This window comes from Aethalodelphis obliquidens, unplaced genomic scaffold (genome assembly GCF_003676395.1).
Source record: "Aethalodelphis obliquidens isolate GAN/ISIS:26980383/991018 unplaced genomic scaffold, ASM367639v1 scaffold75, whole genome shotgun sequence".
NCBI classification, from domain to species: Eukaryota; Metazoa; Chordata; class Mammalia; order Artiodactyla; family Delphinidae; genus Aethalodelphis; species Aethalodelphis obliquidens.
Genome location: NW_020838019.1, coordinates 1,624,727 through 1,640,882, shown reverse-complemented (window position 1 = coordinate 1,640,882; position 16,156 = coordinate 1,624,727). Strand labels below are relative to the sequence as shown.

General features: G+C 37.2%; 1 long non-coding RNA gene across 1 annotated transcript; it reads left to right on the top strand.

Moving 5' to 3' along the window:
• The first annotated feature begins 6,006 nt into the window (after positions 1–6,006).
• Positions 6,007–15,701, top strand: LOC113612342 (uncharacterized). The gene is made up of 3 exons (XR_003429832.1): positions 6,007–6,099; positions 13,140–13,254; positions 15,597–15,701. It is a non-coding gene; the product is annotated as an uncharacterized LOC113612342 (long non-coding RNA).
• The last annotated feature ends 455 nt before the right edge of the window (positions 15,702–16,156 follow it).

Below are 16,156 nucleotides of genomic sequence, written 5' to 3'. Positions count from 1 at the left end.
GTGCTTTTATATTTATTTAGTTTTTAACATCTTTATTGGAGTATAAGTGCTTTACAAGGGTGTGTTAGTTTCTGCTTTATAACAAAGTGAATCAGCTATACACATACATATATCCCCATATCTCCTCCCACTTGCATCTCCCTCCCATCCTCCGTATCCCACCCCTCTAGGTGGTCACAAAGCACTGAGCTGATCTTATATTTAAAATAACTTTTTTTGTAGACAACATATAGTTGGGTGGTGGTTTTTTATCCATTTCAGTAGTCTCTGTCTTTTACTTGTGTATTTAGACTATTCACATTTAAAGTGACTATTGAGATAGTTTGATTAATGTCTACTATATGTCTAACTTTTCTATTTGTTACACTTGCTCTTCATTTCTTTTTTTGTCTTCCACTTTTTCTGCCTTTCATGGTTTTAACTGAGCATTTTATATAATTCCATTTTATCTCCTCTACTAGCCTGAAAAAAATTCTCTCTGGATATAGGATTCTGGGTAGAATTTTCTTTTCTTTCAGCACTTGAAAAATATTGTGCCACTCCTTTCTGACCTGCAATGTTTTAGAAAACGGCTGTCATTCTAATTTTTTCCTTATGTGTAAGGTGTCATTTTTTCCTCTGACATTCAAGAGTTTTTGTCTTTAATTTTCAGAAGTTTAATTCTGGTGTGTCTTGGCATGGATTTTGTTGGGTTTATTCTTTGGGGGGTTTGCTCAGCTTCTTTCATATGTGGGTTTATATCTCTTGCCAAATTTGGGAAGTTTCCAGTTATTATTTCTTCAGTTCCTTTTTCAGCCATGCTCTTTTTCTCCCTCCTTTGGAAACTCTGGTGACACAAATGTTAAATCTTTTGTTATAGTCTCAGAGATCTCTGAGCCTCTGTGAAATTATTTTCACTTTATTTTCTTTCAATCTATTGTTTAGATTAGGTGTTTTCCATTGTTCTATCTTTACTTATTCTCTCTGTTCCTTCCATTCTGCCATTGATCCCATACACTGAGATTTCCACATTTTCCAGTTCTAAAATTTTCATTTAGCTATTTTTTAATATTTCCTATTTCTTTGCTGATACTTTCTATTTTTCTCTATTAAATAATTCATAATGAATTCATAATTGCTCTTTGAAGCATTTTTATCTGGCTGCTTTAAAATATTTCTCAGGTAATTCTAAAATTTCTGTCTTTTTGGTGTTGAATTGTGTTGATTGTATTTTCATTCAGTTTGAGCTCTTTCTGGTTCTTCTCGGTATGATGAGTAATTTTTTACTGAAAATTATGAAACACAGGATATTATTTTTAAAAATTTTTAGTTGGATTTTTCTGACACTGCTCTGGCAGGAGGAGTAGGGACAGTGCCTTTTTATAACCAGATGGGAAAAGAAGTCTAGGTTCCCTTCTCAGCCTCCACTGACATCTATGCATTGAGGACTCCTCATTACTGCTGAGTGGGGTGGGAGTTCCAGCTCCCTATGTGGTCTCTATTGACACTGTAGTAGGGGTAGCTTCATTACCACTGGGATATAGTGAAAGTCCTGACTCTCCACTATTCCTGCTTTGACACCTCCCAATGGGAAGAAAAGGGGAGCCTCATAACTGCTGGGTGGCATGCAAGTCCATGTTTCCCACATGGTGTCCACTGGTACCACAGGAATTAGATCTTATTACCTGCTAGCAGGTATGAAGTCCCATATCCCTACTTGGCCTTCCCTGACACCACGTCTTTGGAGGTAGTGTTGGGATACCTCTTTACACCCTCATGATGGTGGAAGTCTAGGTTCCCCACTAGGACTTTGAAGGCATGGGTGGGGATAAGAGCCATAATTTTTTCCATATTTTTTGGCTGGAGTAGATCAGTTACTGCCTAAATTCCTTCTATCTTGCTTGGCTGCTCTTGTCTGTGACCTTTGTTGGGAAATTTTTTGGTCTACACCTATTTTTTTTTTTTTTTTTTTATTTTTTTTATTTTTTGGTACGCGGGCTTCTCCCGTTGTGGAGCACAGGCTCCGGACGCGCAGGCTCAGCGGCCATGGCTCACGGGCCCAGCCGCCCCGCGGCACGCGGAATCCTCCCAGACCGTGGCACGAACCCGTGTCCCCCGCATTAGCAGGCGGACTCTCAACCACTGCGCCACCAGGGAGGCCCGTAACTAATACTTTTAATTGATGTTTTCCTAGAGCTCTGAATGTTCTGAGGTGTGGCTGATTTGTTTCCTTTTGTTTTTACCTTTCAACTGGCTTTAGATTATCTTCTGTGGTCCCTTTTTTTTTTTTGCGGTACGCGGGCCTCTCACTGCTGTGGCCTCTCCCGTTGCGGAGCACAGGCTCCGGACGCGCAGGCCCGGCGGCCACGGCTCACGGGCCCAGCCGCTCCGCGGCATGTGGGATCCTCCCAGACCGGGGCACGAACCCGCGTCCCCTGCATCGGCAGGCGGACTCTCAACCACTGCGCCACCAGGGAAGCCCCTACACCTATTTTTATTTCCAGGTCACCAGCTTCTTCATCTCCAAGTCTGGGATATATGAGGCCAAAGGAAAACTCAGAGAACTCATCATCATGTTATTCATTAGGTCCAGTGGTCTCTAGCCAGTCTGCCTTCTTTACTTCATGTTTCTGAGGTTTCTTGTGTTTGTTTTATATATAATGTTCAGGGATTAATTATACCTTGAAAGGAGAATAGAGATAAGTACATCTATTCCATCTTCCCAGAAGTGGAAAAACCACTTTTGCCCATTTTCAAACATTGTTTTTTTTTAATTATTATTATTGAGTTGTGAGAATTCTTTATATTTTCTGGATAAGTGTCCTTTTTTCGTATTTTTCATTGCAAATTTTTTCATTCAATCTGTGGCTTACCTTTGAGTTTTCTTAAGGGTATCTTTTGAAGAGTGAATGGTTTTAAGTGTGATAAAGTTCAATATATGATTTTAGTGTTTTTTGTGTCATAGTTAAGAAAATTTCCCAAGGTAATTAAGATCTCATTTTAGGTTTTCTTCCAAAATTTAATTGTAGATTTTATATTTTGGTCTGTAATCCATTTTGTGTTATGATCCATTTTTATGTATTTGATCTGGTATGAGGTAAAGTTCAAAGATCTCCCCTGCCCCATGAGAATATGCAATTCTTCCAGCACCTTTTGTGAGAAATTAAGTAGCCATACATATGTGGGTCTATCTGGACTCTGTTCTGTTCCACTCTTCTTTATATCTGTCTTTAGGTCAATACCATGCTATTTTGATTCCTAAAGCTTTATAATAAGTCTGGAAATCAGGTAATGAAAGTCCTCTCCCTTTGTTCTTTTTTTCAAATAATTTTGGTTATTTTAGGCACTTTGCATTTTGAGATAAGCTTTTCTTTAACTCGAAAATATTTTTTTCTAGTAAGAAATATGTAACACAAAATTTGCCGTTTAACCATTTTTAAGTGTACAGTTCAGTGACATCAAGTACGTTATAATATTATACAACCATCACCACTAATCTATTAAGTCAGTTTGTCTATTTCCACAAATAAAGCCTGTGGGTTTTGATTGTGATTGCATTGAATCTGTAGATCAATTTGGGAAGAATTGATGTCCTAATAATATTGAGTCTTCCAGTGCATGAGCCTGGTATATCATTCTATTTAATTTTGTCAGCTATATTTTGTAGTTTTCAGTACACAGGTTTTGCACATCATTTGTCAATTTTGTCCTTAAGTTTTTACGTATATTTTGATATTGTAAATGGTATCATTTTTTAAATTTAATTTTTTATTATAAATATATGGAAATATATTGATTTTGCCATATTGATCTTGTACCCTGCAACTTTGCTAAACTCATTTATTTGTTCTAATAGTTTTTTGGTAGATTTCTTAGGATTGCCTGCATAGATGATCATGCCATTTGCCAATAACAACAGTTTACCTCTTCTTTTTCAATTTGGATGCTTTTTATTTCTTTTTCTTGTCTTCTTGTGCTGGCTAAGACCTCCAACAAAATGAATAGAAGTGATGAGAGAAAACATCCTGTTTAATTCCTTATTTGGGGAAGAAAGTATTCAGTCTTTCACTATTAAGTATGATATTAATTATATGAGGGGCGGTTTGCAGCTGCCCTTTTTCAGATTGAGAAATTTCCTTTATTATAATTTTGCTGAGAGGTTTTTAAAATCATAACTAGATGATTCTGTTAAATGATTTTTTATACATTCATCAAAATGATTGTGTTTTTTCTTACTTAGTTTGTTAATAAATCATACATTTTTTATTTTCAAATGTTTGCATTTCTGGCATAAGAATGTATTGAATTTTTTTTTAATAAGATGTTGGGAGTAGGAGTTTATTAATTAATTTATTTATTTTTGCTGTGTTGAGTCTTCGTTTCTTTGTGAGGGCTTTCTCTAGTGTGGCAAGCGGGGGCCACACTTCATCGCGGTGCGCGGGCCTCTCACTATCGTGGCCTCTCTTGTTGCGGAGCACAGGCTCCAGACGCGCAGGCTCAGTAGTTGTGGCTCACGGGCCTAGTTGCTCCGTGGCATGTGGGATCCTCCCAGACGAGGGCTCGAAACCGTGTCCCCTGCATTAGCAGGCAGAATCTCAACCACTGCGCCACGAGGGAAGCCCAAGAATGTATTGATTTTTTAAAAGGATATAGAAGCCATGCTTTGCAGGGAGGAGATGGGAAAAGCCACTCTTCAAATGAGATCTTCCTTTTTCAATTAGCATGATACTATCCAGGAGTGACAGAAGCACTTAAACAACTGCTGCAAACTGAGCATTGTTTCTGTAATAGGAAGCAGAGTTCAGGTAGTGATTAGAAATATGTGAAATAATGTTAGATAGAAGTCAGTTGATCATTGGCGCCTCTAGGACCAAAACAGATGAGCAACTCTAAGGCTGTACTTGCTCTGTATGATTGATCATGCTATGAGTCTTGCAAAAAAGACTTACTTGAGTCACCATGAAAAGAATCACAGCCCATTACTGAGTTCCTAGGCCTGAATCAATTCATAGATCCAGAGCCTCTGGAATAAAGGGGAAATCAGGAAACATTGAGTATGAATATTGAAATAATACAAATGTGTACTGGAAATCTCCTTACCATGGCCAGTGGGACTAGAGGCCAGTGTAACTGATCATTAAGGAAATGAAAATACTAAGACCGTTCAGAAATTACTGGACTCCAGCTGTAAGCTAATACTAATTCCTGCAGACTCAGGATCCACTGATCAGAGTGCAGACTTATACTATTTTCTTCCCATCTCTATACATTTGGACTTTTTTAATTTAGAGGTTTTAGAATTTAAGAGAAAAAGGCTTCTACCCTGGGGGTTGCAACAATGTTTACATTGAAATAAAAGTTGAAATTTCCACATAATTAGTTTGAATTCTTCATGTCACTGGATACACTACCAAAAAACAGTTGTGTTGGTTGGGGCGATTGATCCCAATTGTCAAGAGGAAATAAGGGGCCTGCTACACAACAGGAATAAGAAGGAATATTTCTAGAGTCAAGGACCTTGAAGGAGACCCCTGACCAATACTCCACAATGGGAATGTAAATCCAGGTACATAAAGAGATTCCATGATTCTTCCTCCTTCCTCCTCTACAGCTACCAATGGGGGCATACATGGCCTAAGCCTAACTAACCAAAAACCTCTCCCCTCTCTCTTTCTCTCCTTTTCTCTCCCTGTCATCTTTTACTGGAAAGATACTTGGATGAAAGAAAGAAATTGTTGGCACTCAGTCATTTAAGCTGTGCTACCCTGCAGAGGAAACCACTAGCTGCCCACTAATATCCATGTGACCATCTTCCACAGTAATAAATTTAAATATGGGAAGTAGCAACCCAGCTAGGAACCATATTTCCCAGCCCCCATGGTGCCAAGTGACTAAGCTCTCATAAATAGAATGAGCAGAACAATTTCTGCCTCACATATTAAGAAAAAAATCCCCAGCCCTGAACTCTTATTCTTCCCTTCTGATGACTGGAATGGCAGCAAGCAGAGGGACCTTAGAGGCCATATGTTTAAAACAGAAGCTTTATCATAAACCTGGATCCTTGAATATCTATCTGCACAGAGCAAGGCTTCATCAACATTGGACCACACATCTTGAACTGTAAGTTGAAAAAAGAAATAAATTTATTTGTTCTTACAGCCACTGAATTGGAGAGTCTCTGTTACAATCTTGATACATACTCTAATGGTCAATTAATTTGTTTTGATCTCAGTCTGATGTTCAGTCTTTCTGTCAATTCAGTGATCTCTATAACTAATATAGTAATTACAATTTTAAATACCCTTGGGGAAATAGATACTGTTATCCGACTCCAGCCATTGCATTAGCTGAAAAATTTTAGATGAGAGCCCCCTGAAAGCGGCATTCTCTTGAAGGGGATGCAAGTTATGGCAGAGACCCGTGGTCATTGCCAATATCTGTTCTTCCCTTCTCCCATAATAATAGTTCAACCACCTGTAGCTGATGACGTGGCTATCCAGCTTTCCTTGAACTAGAATGGCCATAAGACTAAGTTCTAGCCAATGGGATGTAAATAGAAGTGATACGTGCAGATTTCAGATCACACTCTTAAAAGGTGGGGGATGCCCTCCCCTTACTCTGTCTGGAGTACAGATACGGTGTGTGACATCCTAGAAGATGAGGGCAACACAGTAGACACAGAAGAAAAATAATATAGAAACAGCCTGGGTCCCTGACACCATGGACTGCTTTGAGAGAGATAGAAACTTCTATCTTACATAAAACACTATTTTTTGGGGGGAGGGGAATCTCATTAGACCAGCCAAAGCAATGTCCTAACTGATGCATAAATTATGTTCTCAAAGTACAACTGAGATACTGAAAGGGAAACTGTAATGTGTGGATTGGAAGACAAGAGAAGGGCTCTGGCTTCAGTGGGGCTACTAACTTGCTAGGTGACTTGAGCAAGTCAGACCCCTTCTTGGAATCTCAACTTCTTCATCTAAAAATGCAGCCCCTACCAAGATGAACAACCAGTGAATAAGTTGAGAACATGCCAAACACAACAAAAAAGAAAAAGAATAGGCAAAATCAAGCCCTGCTATAGGCGAACAAATCCATGGAAAACATCGAAAACAAAAAGCAAGGCATGTATATTATAGGGGCAACTCTATGCCCTTTCTTTCTTCTTTTTTTTTCTTTTTTTCCTTGGTGTTATTTTCTTAGACATTTGTGTTTTTAAATAAATCTTACAGATTCAGTGCCAAAATCCCACCTGCATCCTGCTGAGAAGTCATAATGCCATGTTTATGACACCAGCTCTGTTTCCATGGTGATGATTGTGTCAGTGTAATTCCTGCATTATGACTTCTGGGTATGTTTGAAAAGATGGGTGAAGGCAATGAAAAAATCTTTGAATATGCACATTTGTTGTTATTCTGATAACTCACAGCCACAGGAATGATGATCCTGAAAATAGAGAGGAGGAACCAGACAGACGCCCATTAAAGGATGACATCATTTTCCTGACTGCTGAAAAGGCCACTTAACCCCTCAGCCCTTCTTCCTTGAAGTTTTTGGGCTGCTTCACTTTAAATTTTTTCTTTAAGTTTTTAATATATTAATTTGCATGAGGCAGCTGTAAGGCTTTTATGTGCTCCATCTCATTGCCTAAATCATCTGGGTAGGGATTGCATTAAGCTCATCCTGAATAATGGCTTCTATTATTTAAATCCATTTTAAATTCAATTTTGCCAAGAAGTTATCACTCCTACTCCATCTGCAAATATGGAAACTTAAATGTAGAGGTTCCTCCCGAAATTTTCCACAGAGAGAAAAAAATGTCATCCATTTAAATGCATGCTTTGAGCACTGAAAATTCCTTGAGCAAACAACTTTAAACAACCTATTTCTTTTTAACATCAAAATTGTCTTTTTTAAATTTGCTGATTATAAAAGTAATTCATTTACTGTAAAAAAAAAATCAAACACTGAAGAATCTAAAGTAAAAAACAGTGTCTACTCAAAATTGCTATGATCCACAGAAACATTGTTTTATCTTCATACTTTTTCTAGATCTTTAAATATAAAGAAATATCAATATTTATGAAAATTGAATCATATAATATTGTAGCAGACTGCATTTTCCAAAGAGGACCACATCAATATCCCCATCCTGCATGCACTTCTGCAAGTGTCCTTGCTCCCTTCAATCCATTCTTTGATGAGAAAAGGTTATTTCTCCACCCCCTGGAATCTGAGAAGGCCTTTGGACAGCTTCAGTCAATAGAATATGGCTGTCATAATGTTATGCTCATTCTGTACCTAGCCCTTAAATGGCCTGGCAACTTCCATTTCCTACTTCTTGGAAGCTGGCCACCATGTAAGAATTAGGACTCTCCTGAGACCATCATGCTCTTCAGGAAGCCCAAGAAGGCCTGGAAGATGAGATTCCATGTTGAGAGGTGAGGAAACCAAAGTTCACCAAGGCACCAGACAGGCAAATGAAGAAGTCATCTTGAAAGTGGATCCTTCCATCCCAGCTGACCCAGCTGATATATCTGGGGGGGTCAAGAACAAACCATCCAGCTGAGCCCTTCTTGATTCCTGATCTACAAAATCAGATGCAGAGTGAAATCATTGCTTTTTTTAATGATTAGCAAGAAAATTTTAATGAAATGGGAAAATATAATTATGGGACATTAAGTGAAAAAACTGAAGTCCCAAACTATAAATACAAGATGTTACTACATCTTTGCTTGTCTCACTTAGCTCACTGCAGCAGCCACCTAAATGGGCTCCCTCAACCAGACATGACCCCTTTCAATGCATTCTCTGTATTGTAACCAGAGAGGACTTCTTAAACTAAAATGGTTATTTTAAACTCCAAAGTTCTGGGGTTGTTTGTAACATAGCAACAGATAACCAAAACATATTCTTTGAATATTTTTTGTTAAAACAAATTAAATGGACCTCATCTCTTTTAAGGGTTCTCATATTATATGCATTTATCATACTTTAATTAACTCATCCTTAATAGATGTACTTTTAGACTATTTTCCTTTTTATTATCATAAATAATGCTGAGGTGAATATTTATTTACATATGCACCTATCTGATTATTTTCAAGAGTGAATGTTTGTAAGTCGTATTACTGGGCCAAAAGATAATTCAAAATTCCATTTTGATATCTTCAGTCTGCTTGTATTTCAGGGATGTACAGAGTTATTCCCACACAGGGTTATACGAGGATTTCTCTTTTTTCCACACTTTCATCATCTCTGGACCTTATCAACATTTATAATCTTAGCCAATCTGCTAATGTATACATAGTTTCACTTTTATTGGCCATTTCTTATATTTTGTAAATTGCTTGTTCATAAAGTATGTTTATTTCAGAGTTATTTTAAAGCTTACTTTTGTTTTTTATTTTAGATGTTGGGGGTAGGAGTTTATTAATTTATTTATTTATTTTTGCAGTGTTGGGTCTTCGTTTCTGTGCTAGGGTTTTCTCTAGTTGTGGCAAGCGGGGGCCACTCTTCATCGCGGTGCACGGGCCTCTCACTATCGCAGCCTCTCTTGTTGCGGAGCACAGGCTCCAGATGCGCAGACTCAGTAGTTGTGGCTCACGGGTCTAGTTGCTTCGCGGCATGTGGGATCCTCCCAGACCAGGGCTCGAACCCGTGTCCCCTGCATTAGCAGGCAGATTCTCAACCACTGCGCCGCCAGTGAAGCCCTAAAGCTTAGTTTTTTATGTAAATAAATTCATATATAGAAGACATTACTGTTCACCAATATTTCCATTACTCTTCCTCTTCCAGAGAAGCATAGGAAAAACAGATTTCCCTAATTAAGTGAACTTATGTATGTCTATGTACCTTGATTTGGATGGAAAACAAAAACGAAAAGGGAAAGGACATGCATAAAATCCAGGAGAATACCTTTAAAAGCTGTTGCACAATTCTCCATTCACTTCTTTCCCTTACCGCATCAATCATGAAAAAACAGGTTGATAGGAAGAGTCCATAAGATCTAAATGGCCTGGAAGTCTAAACCAATCTGTTGAGAAAATTGCTCTGGAGAGTCTTCCAGACCCTCAGAGTTTTTGTGAGCAAGAAATAAATGTTTTTCAAATTGATGCACTGATAGTTAAATTGTTTACTACTGAGGAGTAACCTAACTTATCTGACTCATATTCAATACAATACACACCTGATTATATACATGCTTTCCAAATGCATGGTTTGTTGTTTGGTTTGTTTGTTTGTTGCTTGGCTCCACCCCTACCTACACATATATCAACACACACAACATGGGTCACATTGGGAGAAGGATTTAAAAATCTGGTATGAATCCTTCCGTATTTTTCCTTCATGCTCACAATACTATAACAAATATGCACATACATGTACACAGGAATGTATGTAAACTGGGATTTTAGTTTTTGTTTTTTTAAAAAAAGAAAGCAGACTATTATATACCCTTTTCTGTATCTTGCATTTCTTACTCAATAAGTGGTAAAGTCCCCTACTATAGCTCTAATTCACTCATTTCACCAATTGCTCAACAGAATGGAGTATGAATGCTATAGAATGTATTCAACCATTCCCCTCTTGACTGGCATGCACTTTAATCCAGCGTTGTGCTGTTAGAAACAATGCTGCAATAACACTTTAGTGCCCATGCCCATTAATAGATCTGCTTTTATTTCTATTGGCATTCTTGGGAGAAGCCTGGTAAGGTTAAATGATACATGTGTTTTTATTTTTAATAAATACTGCTAGGTTATTTCTGCCAAGGGCTATAACACTGCACATTTCCACCGGGAATAGGAAAGCATCATTTTCTTTAAATCCCCACAAGTATTAGGTGTGTAGCTCTTTCTAATGAATGTAAACTCATAGCTCTTTAAATTTGCATTTTCCTGGCTACCAGTGAATTTTAGCATCTTTTTATGTATCTGTGACCATTTAAATTTGCTCCTCTATGACTTTCCCTTAGCTGATATTTTAACTACTATATTTTTCTTGTCAGTTTGAAGAAGTACTTAGAATAATATGGACAACTTACCCCTTATCTGTCATTTGTATTATATGATTTTTTCCCACTCCATTTTTTCCATTCATTTAATTGCTTCAATAGCCATACAAAGGTTATTATAATTTGATTTATAATATCTAAGTTTCTGGTTTTAGTTGAGAAGTTCTCCTTGACCCCTAAGTTGCAGAAGTTTTTTGCAGGAGTATTGTGTTTTTTGTTGTTTTTCATTTTGAATACTTGAGCATTTAAGTCATGAGGAACCTATTTAACTTTTGTTTCTTTTTTTGATTTTAAAAGTTAAGGTATTATTTATATAAAATAAAATACACTTATTTTAAGTGTGCAGTTTGATGAATCATGATAATTGTATATGACAAAGTAATCACAATCAAGATATAGAACAGTTCCATCATTATAAAATTTTTCTTATGCAGCCTTATATCTCCAACCCCAGCTCCAGGCAACCACTGATCTGCTCTCTGTTACTATAGTTTTGCCTTTTTCTAGAACTTTTCATAAATGGAATCATCCACTATAGACTTTTGTGTTTGACTTCTTTCACTTAGCATAATGTTTTTGAGATTCATCCATGATGTTGAGTGCATTAATCTTTTGTTACTTCTCATTGCAGTATAGAATTCCATAGTATAGATAAGCCACAATTTGTTTATGCACTCACTGGTTTTTGCCTATTATACATTGTCCTGCAATACATCTGTATACATGGTTTTGTGAATATAAATTTTTCCTTCTCTTGGGTAAATATCTAGGAGTAGAACTTCTGGGTCTCATGGTAAGTGTATGGTTACAGTTAAATGTACTACCAGACTGTTTTCCAAAGTGACTATACAATTTTGCATTTCAGCCAGCAATGTGTGAGACTTACAGTTGTTCTATATCCTCACCAACACTTGGTATTATCAATAATTTTCAGTTCAGCCATTCTAATAGGCATGCCATTATGGTTTTTAATTGGGTTTTCTCTGATGACTAATGACGTTGAGAATATTTTCATATGCTTATTGGGCATTCATATATCTTCATTTGTAAAATATCCATTCACAAATTTGGTCCTTGTTTTAGAAAGACCTTCTGTCCAGTTTTTATTGGGATGTTTGACTTCTTAAAAGTTCTTTATATATTCTAAATACAAGTCCTTGTCTGATGTATGTTTTTGAGAAAAAAAAAAATTCTCCCTATTTATGACTTGCATTTTTATTTCTTAACTGTGTTTCTTAAAACCCCAAAGATTTTAATCTGAATGAAGTCAATTTTATAATTTGTTTGCATTTATATTTTATGCTGACTGTATCCTGTTTAAGAAATCTTAATGTAATCAAAGTCACAAAGATTTTTCTCCTATGTTTTCTTCCAGAAGTTTTATTATTTTAGTTCTTACATTTAGGTCTATGATCCATTTTTTTTTTTTTTTTTTTTTTTGCGGTACGTGGGCCTCTCACTGTTGTGGCCTCTCCCATTGTGGAGCACAGGCTCTGGACACACAGGCTCAGTGGCCATGGCTCACGGGCCCAGCCGCTCCGCAGCATGTGGGATCTTCCCAGACCGGGGCACGAACCCGTGTCCCCTGCATCGGCAAGCGGACTCTCAACCACTGCGCCACCAGGGAAGCCCTATGATCCATTTTCAATTAACTTTTTCTAGTGTTAGGTAAAGGTGTAAGTTCATTTCTTGTATATGAATATATAGTTATTCTAGCACCATTTGTTGAAAACTTTCTTGGCACTTGATTGACCATTTAAGTGTGGGTCTACTTCTGAACTCTGTTTTGTTCCACTGGTCTCTATGACTATCCTTACACCAATTTTGATTGCTACAGATTTATAGTAAATTTTGAAATCAGGTAGTGTAAGTCTTACAAATTGATTTTTCTTTTTCAAAATTGTTTTAAGTATTCTATGTCCATTGCCTTTCTATATAAATTTTTCAATTTGCTTTTTATATTTCTTCAAAAACCCCACTGGTTTTCATCTTCTCAGACCCTGGAGCATCCCAGATGCACAGCCCAGACTGAGAGATGTGGATACTGAGGAGGCCCAGAGTAGATAGAGTAACTGTAATCTGTTCCTTAACAGATTTGCTTTCTTGCCTGAAACAACTAACAAAATCTTTTCCTTGACAGATTTTCTTTCTTGCCTGAAACAACTAACATATAGGACAAAATAAGAAAGTTTCTAAAGACATTGAACATCAATCAAAAAAGGACAGTGATCTCTGAAAGATGAAGAACAGATGAGGTGAGCCCTACAATTGCTCTAGCTATGGCCTAGAGAGAGTTCTCAGGCAGCAGCACAGGGCAGGGCAACCCAGGTCGAGCATAGCAGTCTCCCTAAGTTGAAGAGAGGAGCTGGGATCCAGAGGGGCTAAGGCAGCTAGAATTAGCAGAGCAGAGTGTTGAAGAGGAGAGAGCAAGCTGCAAGGAAAGAGAACTCCGGAGATCTATGAGAGTCCCAATACTCTTCAACACACATGTGTAAGAAAACTATCAGAAGGATTAGAAGAGAAAGTCCTCGAGGAGTACAAAGGGCCAACATAGTGCCTGTTCACATGATCTGGAGTGAAAAATCCTCATAATTATAGGAACTGGTAGAATACTAAAGAGAGTTTGCCTCAGTAGTGGAGAAATTTTTACCCTAATCTGAACATTGCTCTGTTCCCTGTTAACCAAGCTTAAGGTAAGACCCAAAAGGATCAAATTGTTTCCAAGCAACTTAACTGCATCCAAAAATGAAGCTCAAATATATTTAAGCAAGTATACATTAAAGAATAACGTACACAAGGGAAATTTCACAAAGCCTAAAATACATTCAAAAATTAAGAAGCAGGCAAAGAAGTAGAAAAAAATGCAAGCCATAATGAGGAAAAAAGTCAATCAAACTGACCCAGAAATGACACAGATGATAGAGTTAGGAGGCAAGGATATTAAAATAGTCATTATAACTGCATTCCATATGTTTAAGCTAGAGGAAGATTGAGCACAATAAGTAAGGACATGAAAGATATTTTAGAACAGCAAAAAATCGAAATGGTTTTTCTTTTTTCAATCCTCTTTCTGTTCTTCACCTTGGATAATATTTATCATTCTATCATCATATTCACTTACATTTTCTTCTTTCATATCCATTTGGATTTTAAGTCCATCCAGTGAATTTTTAATTTCCAAAATTGTATTTTTTATTTCTAGAATTTCTATTTGCTTCCTTTTTACTGTTTTTATTTCCTTTGCAGAGATTTCCTTTTCTATGCTGAAATATTTTCATTAATTGAAAATATGTTTTCTTTTACTTCATTGAGGATAGTTGTAATAGTCATTTAAATAACCTTGTCTATCAATTGCAGCAGCTGATTAATCTTGGGGGGGTCATACCTGATTGACTTGTCTCCTCTTGAGAATACATTCCATTTTCTTAGTTCTTTATATGTTAGATAATTGGGATTATATGCTGGACATTATGTTAAGTTGTGAACATTCTGGATTCTGTTATTTTTCTCTTATGAGTGTTTTTAGCAGAGAACGTTCTTACCTGGTTTAAACTTCAAACTCTGTCTTTGAGCAGCAGCTCTAGTCTCAGCTCTGATCTTTCATCTTTAGCTGAGCTGCTTTGAGTCTTCTGCACATGCATAGTTTGAGAGTCATTATGTGGGTTCACTCTCCCCCTCCAACTCTCTCCAGAATTCACAGTATTCCAGCTTCAATTTGCTGTTTCCCCTAAAGCTGCTGTGAGCACTGCCATGTGGACTCACAGAGAGGAACTTGCTAAGCTTCTTGTGCCGCTCCACCAAGTGAGCATGCACCTCCCACTAGAGTATATCTGCTTCTCTTCACTATCCCATACTTTCAGATAATCACTTTTTGTATTGTGTCCAGGTTTTATCATTGTTTTCTGCAGTGAGGGTCAGGGGCAGGCAGGTTATGCAGTGTAGCCTTAGTTCATCATAACTGGAACCCTGGGAGAGTTCAGGAAGGACTTATCTTTGGATGTGGTGTCAGATCAGAGTCAATTTAGCTGGATGGTTAATTGTTCTAGTGCATTTATTAAATAACCCATATTTTCCCATAGAAGTACCCATTTTTGTCATATGTAAAATTCTCAAGCATTGGCACACTCATTTTGAAGTCTCTTTTCTATATCCCTGATCTGTCTATTCCCATGCAACTATCACATTGATTTAAATACAGTGACTGTGGCATAACCTTAAAAAGCAAATTCTCCAACATGGTTATTCTTTATGATTTTCTAGATTATTCCTAGGCATTATTCTGTAATATATATTCTAAGATTATTCATTTAGATTTTAAAAAGTATTTGTATTACTAATTGGAATTTCATCAGGTTTATATAATCATTTGGGGAGAACTGCTGCTAACCATAAGTCTTCCTATTCAAGAAACATGTTTCTTGGGGAGACCTTTCTTTTATCAGTGAGATTTTATAATTATCTTCAAATAGGTCCTGTGCCTTTCTTTTAAATTTATTCTAAACACTGCGTAATTTGTCATTTATAACCAATGTCATACAACAATGTCTGATTTCTAGAGTAATGTAATTCATTGTTATATAGTACTATTTATATCTAGCCAAATTCTGATACCTTCTAAAAAAGCAACTTTAAAAACCCACAAAAAGGGCTTCGCTAGTGGTGCAGTGGTTGAGAGTCCGCCTGCCGATGCAGTGGATACGGGTTCGTGCCTCAGTCCGGGAAGATCCCGCATGCCGCGGAGCGGCTGGGCCCATGAGGCATGGCCGCTGAGCCTGTGCGTCCGGAGCCTGTGCTCCGCAAGGGGAGAGGCCACAACAGTGAGAGGCCCACGTACCGCAAAAACAAACAAACAAATAAAACCCACAAAAACACAACCTTTTGATTTTCTATGTTTATAGATGCCTTTAGCAAAAGCATTGTTGTTCTTTTCCCCCCATTGTTTATGCCAGTTTTGTTTCATGCTTTATATTGTTGCAGTTTTAGAGACTCAATACTAAATACTAGCCATAGTAGGTATCCCCTATCTATTGTCAGATCATATGAAATCAGTTTATTTGCTATTTAGTTCATTTTTGCTGCTCTTATTATTGAACCTTGATTTATAGTCATGATTCAAGTAGTTTCCTTTTGTTGCTATTTTATTCACAATTTTAATAG